General features: G+C 31.8%; 1 protein-coding gene across 8 annotated transcripts in view; it reads right to left on the reverse strand.

Annotated features, from left to right (window-relative positions):
• eag (potassium voltage-gated channel protein ether a go-go) overlaps window positions 1-3,829 on the reverse strand; it is a 227,024-nt gene extending 223,195 nt beyond the window's left edge. For 5 of the 8 annotated variants that reach the window (XM_089227725.1, XM_089227731.1, XM_089227728.1 and 2 more), the window contains exon 1: window positions 3,320-3,828. The gene's annotated coding sequence lies outside the window, so the exon portion shown is untranslated. Of the gene's footprint in view, window positions 1-3,319 lie in introns of all 8 variants that reach the window. The other 3 variants (XM_089227729.1, XM_089227727.1, XM_089227726.1) reach the window with 2 other exon arrangements.
• Window positions 3,830-8,820: the final 4,991 nt, after the last annotated feature.

An 8,820-nucleotide genomic window follows, 5' to 3' on the forward strand; every position in this document is an offset into this window, starting at 1 on the left:
GATTGTATTTATTTTCAGTTGACTGTATACAAAAATACAACTAGAAAAAAACCAAAAAGTGCATTTTGTAAAAGATTAAATGTAAACCGACATTTTTGAAAGGAGCCTAGTAACATTTTATTTTCATTGTGGAGAGAAATCACCGAGTTTAATAAATATTATAAGTGTGACACGCACGTGTAAAATTATACATAATAATATGTACGAGTTTAGTCTGCATTAAAAACAACTGCTCAGTATATCGAGGGTCTGAAAAAACAATTAGTTCTTTTTTTTTTAACCGTTGACAAAAGTGCGACTAAAGTAAACTGTTGAGTTTATTGTTACACTAAAAAAATGACCCGACTTCCCGACTTTCGTTTACTTAGTTAAATTAACACACAAAAAAAATAATAAAACAAATCGTCCCACTCTATTTTTGATAAAATATCGTTTTTATCAAACAAAAAATTAGTAATGCATTCTAGTTAATTTATAAATTATAAATACGCGTCTTTGCTTAAGTGGATTTTTATACTGAATCTATAATTTATAAATATATAAGCGTTTATAAAATATTATTGTATTTAAACAACCGTCACAAAAGCTAAAAATCATAACGAGTGTATATTGAAAATGGGACGCCGTTTAAATGAATAATGTATTAAAATCTATTACCGCGTTTTAGTTACTTCTACTTTAAAATAATATTGTATTTATAATATAATATTAATATTTGCATATATTACGTTCCATATATGAGTAAACTATTAAATCTGTTGAGGAACGACGTGATAATATATTGAGTGCAACGAACGTCCAATTCAAACGGATCAATCAAAAACATTTTTTTCCAGAGTAACAGGAAGGATAGGTATCGGAAAGTTTTATATATCAACTCAAAAATAACAATAGTAATAGCAATAATATATTGACAATGAGCAATGATGTACTGAAATCGTCGCAGACAAAATATCATGAAAAAGTCGGCGGCCGTGGCGGCGTTTCCATGGGTCTTCTTTGAAACGTACATTATAATAATATATGCACTTTCACGTCGAGTGTCGCCCCCGCGGAGCACATAGGGGCTTCTTGCGTGGCGGAAGGAAAAGTTTTCGCCGTCGGTCGATCGTGCCTATATACGTATATATAAATATCATAAACACACTCTAACATACGAATACTAAATAATGTACATACAGGGTGATTATTTTATCGCGATCTAGTCAATATCGTAAGAAACTCGAGACATTTTTAAATATATGTATTTTTTTTAACATGTATGTTAAACATGTACGTTTCATTTTATTTTGTTCTACGATTATCAGTATCTGATCTTAAACGTTGGTTTAGGTATGTTATATTTCACGAGAAATTATCCAGTTAACATTAAATAACCCAACATGAATGTGTATACAATATACCAGTGTGTAGGTACTAAATGTGATGTCCAATACGGCAACATCTGAATGAAGAAAGAATAATATACAAATTATTGAGTCCCAGTATAAAAGAAAAAAATTATTCCGAAATCATAGAGAAACGAAAAATATATTAATTGAATCAACATGTCTTGGGAAAAGTAAAATCTATCAATTGACTTTGTAAGTATTTTTGTTTAGTCATAATGTTCATATCTATAGTTGTAATTGAAATAGTAGGAATACCTACTAAGACTTTTGATTACTGAATTGGTATATTAACTAAACCTAATCACAAAAAATATAACAGAATTAAAGAAAACAATTTGAATGGTTTTTAAACAAAATAAATATCAAGATTTGAATACAAGAAAAATTATCACTACATTTTTACAAGATATTTAATTTATTTATTATTTTAAACGATTTTGTAATATTATATTCAGTGTATTAAAGATAGATATTTATTAAATTCATCTAATATTTACAAAAAAAAAAAAAAAAACGAATATTCTTAACCAAATACCTGTCGAATTCTCTTTACAAAGTCTAAGGTTTAACCAGAAATTTACTTAGTCCTAAATATTCAAACATAGACTTAATAAATATTTTCTTCTTTTTAATTTTTCAAGGCTCAAATAATATGTAGTATAAATACACTTAAAAAGACTTAGGACTCAATTCGTTCCAATATAGGTTTTATCAGGGCTCAATTCGTATACATCGTTTACATATTTTAGTTTACCTAATCAAGTCTCTCCATCGAAAGTTTCTCGCCGTCATCTCATTGAAATCTACTTAAATGACTATTGAAACGATTTGTGTACCACCCAAAATCATTTTTATTTTTTAGAATGTTTGTAATAATGGCATTATACCCTAATTTATTCCTCAATAATATATTTTGTTGTTTTGATATTATATTATAATATCACAGATTCATAATTGCACGCTTAAGTTACTAGCTACATAAGCATTAATATTATTTTTTTATAAACGACACCGTATAACACAAGTTATAGTTATAAAAGTCACGAAGTGCATGGCTATCTGTCTGACTTAATGTTTTCAACCAAGTTTGTTTCGAAAATATTGTCACCATAACCTAACCTAGCCCATTGACCACTATAATATTGTGGTAAATGGTATAATGGCAAACTATTATTATTATCATGTCTTGTAAAGTTGAATAAATTGAACTAGTAGATAATGTGTTGCCCGCATTTTTTTGTTTTCGTATTTAAATTTGCAAAATATTCAACTCGACACCATGTAAGCTCGGCATTAAAGTGGAGTTTCTCTACTGCTATAGTGTTTCACATAAATCACGTGGTTAGTGATTACTGATTAACCTGAAGTTAACATAATATATACTAAGTAGTTGAAAATATATTAAGGTGCGTTCCTATTATGCACGTCCATGTTTACGCGTGCTGTGTATGATGAATATTCAAGTTAGCTTAAAATGCACGTCATTTCATATTGATTAAAACTGATACTGGTTCGGGATTATTATCATTATTATTATAATATGGTTATATACTATATTATGATTTTAAACATATCCGATTATGTACACGGAACTATAGATCCAACGACACGGTAACATGGTTTAACATGTGGTAAGGAAATATTAGCACACTGGTGTGCCACAAGCTTACCGTAAATACCAATCAATCGCCGAAAAGGGTTTTTATGCACGTACACGAGAATTGGTTATTAAATGTTGTTATCGATGGGTCGATAATTCGGTTCTATCTAATCGATTTAATGTAATTTAGAAAATAAAAATAAAATCCTTTACATGAATCATATTATTATAGTTTACAGCACCACACGGCGGTAATGGACCATTTCCGCTTTAAAACGTTATTACCGTAAACATTACGTAGACATAGTCGTTATAGATAGACACTTACCGGTTTAGCTTAACCCTGTTACGGGTCTGCTGGTTTTTCCGGTATCCACCGGAACAGGTGAGAGGAGATCGACTGCAATGCAATTGTATATTTGCGCGTTCTTGGTGCGATGTCGATCAGAGCTCTTTGCTATAGATCACTAAAACGACGGGGCCGTAGGAAATGACGAAACGAACCCGCGCGAACGATCGAAGAAACGCACAGGGATAATTAAAATATTATTTTAACAACAACGACGATATTAAGATATGGTCACTGGTCGCGTAATTTATTTATGCGTAATAATAAAATTATTTCCGTGTGGACACGCGGCGCAGCGCGAGAAAAAAAAACCTCGCACGGTCACTAGCGATTTCGCACGGACTTCCGGACGACCGCGACGGCGACTGCGACGACTGCGACTGCGACCGCGGTATGAGCGGTACGGCGACAGCGACGAACGCGGTGGTGCGCGACTACACGACTGCGGTAACCTACGTAAGTACGACTCTGGTACCTCCTCCTATACCGGCCGATAACGACAGCGCCGCGATATACTTGTGTGCGCGCGGACGCCGGTCATGTGTGCGCTACGGCGCTGGGCCCTTGCGTTGCGGTGCCGGCGGCGGCGACATGCGCGAGCAGTTCGTACGCGTGCGCCCGACAGCCGCTCGGCCACCCCGTCACCCGTCCGTTACCTCCTACCCAAGCACCGCTGCGTAACTCCGCGGTATGCGGTCCCTGCACAACCCATGGCCACCTACCAATTCTTCGTGGCCAGCGCCTGCAACGATGGCGACTTCTTCTACCCACCCGCACACCGAACTCTCACCACCATCGACTCCACGACGAGTCGACGACGTCTGCGGTGTTCCGTGGTGAGGATGGTTGGATGGTGGGACGGCGGCGGAAGAGCGTGAGCGCAACAGACGCGAAAAATTGGATCCAAAAACCGAAAGAAAAAATAACGTGAAATGCTCAACCACCACCTCCACACCGTCAAGTTCGACATATCTACTTATAATACAAACCTATTTATATTTAAATTAAACCTTTATTTAATAATACACCTATCCACTTTTTATTATTATTTTGCTTTCAACTCGAACATGTATTGTAGCTCGACCATATTATTAATAAAATAATATATACATATTATTATAGGGCAATAATCAAACAAATGTGACATCAAATGATAATAAACTGAGTGGTCTCGGAATATAAATATAGCATAAAAATCCAATAAATAACTAAATGAAGTAATAAAAAATAGATAGGCACTAAGGATCTAATTGAGAAAATTATGAAAACTAAAATACGAATATTCTATAAATTTGTAACTTATACTCCAAGTAGTTTTCTATGGTAAAGCAGCCACTACACGACTACACCCACATAATATGTTGTATGACGTACATAATAATATTGTCTTCGCCTTTAAAAGTTTAACGAAACGAATTCACATACATCAAAACTAATTTTATTTTCTTATATTAAGAAAATTGACATTGTAGTGTATTAACCTTATAAAACTTAAACGCAAGAACATAATCTATACAGTCTTTATTTTGATTTTTTAGATATTCATCTTTTATTTGGGTTATGAGTTTTTAAACTTAAAATAACTAAAAAATTGCTCATAACTCGCTTAGAAATAAGACATCGTAATAAACTAACATACAAACATAGATAAAGCACATTAATCTTAAATATGTTAAATTTAATATTAAAAACAATTTTATCGTAGCAAAATGGCCAACACAAATGGGTTTTAAAATTTCTAGCCAAAAATCTCAATGCATAATATTCACCAACAAAAAAGGCCTAAATCACATCAAAGTCCAACTAAATGACAAACTTATACCAAACAAAAAACACAATAAAAATATTAGGAGTTTATTTTTACAAAAAATTACTGGATACGCCGTCTAAAAACCTAAATATATCATTGACAATAAAATAATTTCAATATCATGAAAATGCTAAGCCACACCACATGGGGAGTTGACGAAGCCACTCTCATAAAAATACACAGACATCTCTTTAGAGCTAAAATGAATTACGGCGCAACAATCTACCATTCATCCAAACCAAATCACCCAAAAAAAAGTAGACGCTGCCTACAATTTAACCATCGGACTTGCCTTATGAGCCCTTCGTTCAAACCCCATTGGAAGCATCCGAACCACCCCTGGAACTTAGAAAAATAGAAAAATCATTACGAGAAACCCAGACAACCCAGCAATCAAGCACATAGGAGATTTCACAGAGTATCTCAAAGAATATAAAATAGATCTAAATTCACTTATCAAAGTCCTACCATACACTTTCCCTCCATGGAACACCAACTTTGACATCAATCTCAAACAAACGAAATTCAAGAAAGAAACTATTCTACCAATAATATATAAAAGCCATCTAAACGAAATTCTACAAAAACACCAAAACGACAACCTTTATTATACAGACACCTTAAGACACCTCCAAATCAGAAGAAAGAGTAAGAATAACAATTATAAACGAAAACCTCACCTCGACTTTTGAATATCCAGAAAGCTGTTCAATCTACACCGCAGAAGCCATAGAAATCCTAAAATCAGTGGAACTCGTACTCGATCACGGAAACTTCCTTGAAAAACTATACAATACTTTCGGATTCTTTAAAAAATACCTAAAAACAATGCCTAAAAAATAAAACAAACAGATCACACATAGCAAAGTCCATCCAAGAAAAAATAATTCAAGCGAAACTCAGAGGTTCAAACATATTCCTCATCTAAATCCTTGGTCACAGTAATATTGAAGGTAACTAAAATGCAGACAAAAACTCCATGAAAGCAACAAAATCCTCAGACGTTCAAAAACTAAATATTACAACATATGCAGATTTAAAAGACCAAATCAAAAAACGCATACTTCTTAAAATGGCCATCTTAATAACTTAATCAAAACACTAAACTAAGAAGAACAAAAAACACAATCTTCAGCTGGCCTAATTTCCCCCCGAATAGAAGGGATAAGACAATTATAAATAGACTCTGCATTGGCCACACGTCTTACACATGGATACCTCATTAAAAATGAAGAAAATCCACTGTGCATTTCTTGTTAAATCGAACTAACAGTTTGCCACATAATCACGGAATGCCACCAATATACGAATGAACGAACAAATTCAAACGTACCCATCACGTTGGACGAAGCTCTTAGACAGGACGCTACCACCATCGTACGGACTCTCAAATTCTTAAAAAAAAAAAAACAATCTGTATAATAAAATCGAAAAAAAAATTGTGTATACTCAGTGTGACTAATAGCCCCTTTGCTGCTGAAATAAAATATGTTCAAAAAAAATAAAATAAATATATTTAATAAAAATGTCTACATCTGCTTTTACAATATAGTATAATAATCTACTTATATATAACAGTATTATATTATATTATCATGTTCGTGTATATGAGTTCAAAACATTTTGAATTTTGGAATTGCATGGTTTATTTTATAATAATTAACTTTATGATTTTTAAAGTAGGTTATGTAAATCGAAATAAATTCATTTTTTTGTACGATAATTAGACACATAGTTAAGCTATTGTTATATAACATCACTCTAGCTGACTCTCTGCACTCTAATATTGATTTATTGATGAATTGATTATTCATTTTTATGCGACATAACCAAAACATAATAAACAAATTAGGAGTTAGTTATAATTTGTGATTAATGAGTTATTACTTATTATTAATAATTTGTAATTAATATTTATTAATATTTGGGGTAAAGTTGGACGTTAAACCACCACCTCAGTAGTTACTACCTAAGCCACAATTTTGTATTTTTATAAGTCAAATTTCCATAACCTTAAAAGTATGCTATAATTCCACGTAATTCCATGCGGCAAAAACTCGTTCGCAATGGATAAAGAAAAAACTTTGAGATTTGTGTGTAATCATCGTTTACCTTTCTCTGATTATTATTTCATCCATATTTAATAGTAAACGACCAACATTTTTAACAATTATAATACAATGATTATACTCCAATCTATATAAAACAAATATAAAAAAATACAATTACTTTTATGATTATTTATGCATGAATAGACGTAATTGTCCAAACAAATTATTGTTCTTTCATTTTGATATAAAATAATTATAAGACACGTATCGTGAATTTGTTCTTGTTAAAACTGAGAGTAGGTAGTAAATGTTTCACTAGTACATAAAGTTAAAAAAAATATATGTATTTGAAATAAATATATTTTATAATAATAGTCTATAAGAACCTGAATTTAGACACATTATGTTGTATTCGAATTAAAAACTTATAAAAATGTATATTATAAAATTAGTGAAAGCTAAGACATATTTGAACATTTTATAATAAAATTATGAACTATATTTTTTAACACATTAAAACTATAAAAAATATTATCACACGGCGATATGGTTAGGCTATTTAGGTACACCGCTGCCTAATTATTGAGTTTATATTTTTTAGGTAGCCGAGAATGGTTAATATTACACAATATTGTATTAGATTGCAAATGTTTTATTTTTAATTTTAAATATGAAAAATTAACATTTATCAAACTGCACAAATATCACATTATTATTGTTTATTAGTTTTGGTCATCAAAATACCGTGTTAAGCTTTATCTAGTTAGTTCTGCACACATTTTGTTTTTGTTTATTAGAGCTTCAGAAACTAAAGTATGGTATATTTTTATTTCAGAAAAATAAGCCATTAAATTTAAAATAAAAATACAAATTGTGGCTTGGCGTGACGAATTGGCTGCTACCAATCGCCGGGATGCGACTGAGAGTAAATAACGGCCACAGCTACTAGCTCCTGGATGGGTGATCACCCAGGATCATAGTAGTTGAAAACCTTGCCACACATACACGTGTTTGCTACCTACTGTAACAACCATAACAACCGTAAAAACAACCTACCGTACCAAAACCTTACCCCTACTACAGTTCATAACCCCAACAGCTAATGACCATAGTCGCCGGGCTTAAGCTCAAAAAAAAAAAAATACAAGTTTCAGTTTTTTTTATTTACGTAATTTCTAATAATTCAATATTTACAGGTAACTATATTTACATCCCATCGAAATAGGTTGTGATTTATGATGTTATATAGACCATTCACACACACACACGCTCGCACAACAATTCGATTGGCTCACATAGTCTATTAATGTTATTCTTTAAATTCTTAATATAATTAACATAAATAGAAATGTATGGGTTTATTGATTTCCCAAAACGGTTAGCTACTTGTACATATATAGTTGTATACACGATGACGTATATTCAATATATTAATAATATGTCCCATGTATAATAAACTTTAATAAAATATGAGGTATACACAAACGGTGATATATATTGACGTAGGTATAAACATACTAATTTTTAACTGTTAATAATTTTTTATAAATAATACTTATTCCACTAAAGTAGTAAATAATTAATATCAATAATCTTTATAATATGAAAAGCATCAGACA

The sequence above is a fragment of the Diuraphis noxia genome, unplaced genomic scaffold (assembly GCF_037042655.1).
Source record: "Diuraphis noxia isolate RWA-SAM2 unplaced genomic scaffold, SU_Dnox_SAM2 contig0004, whole genome shotgun sequence".
NCBI lineage: Eukaryota > Metazoa > Arthropoda > Insecta > Hemiptera > Aphididae > Diuraphis > Diuraphis noxia.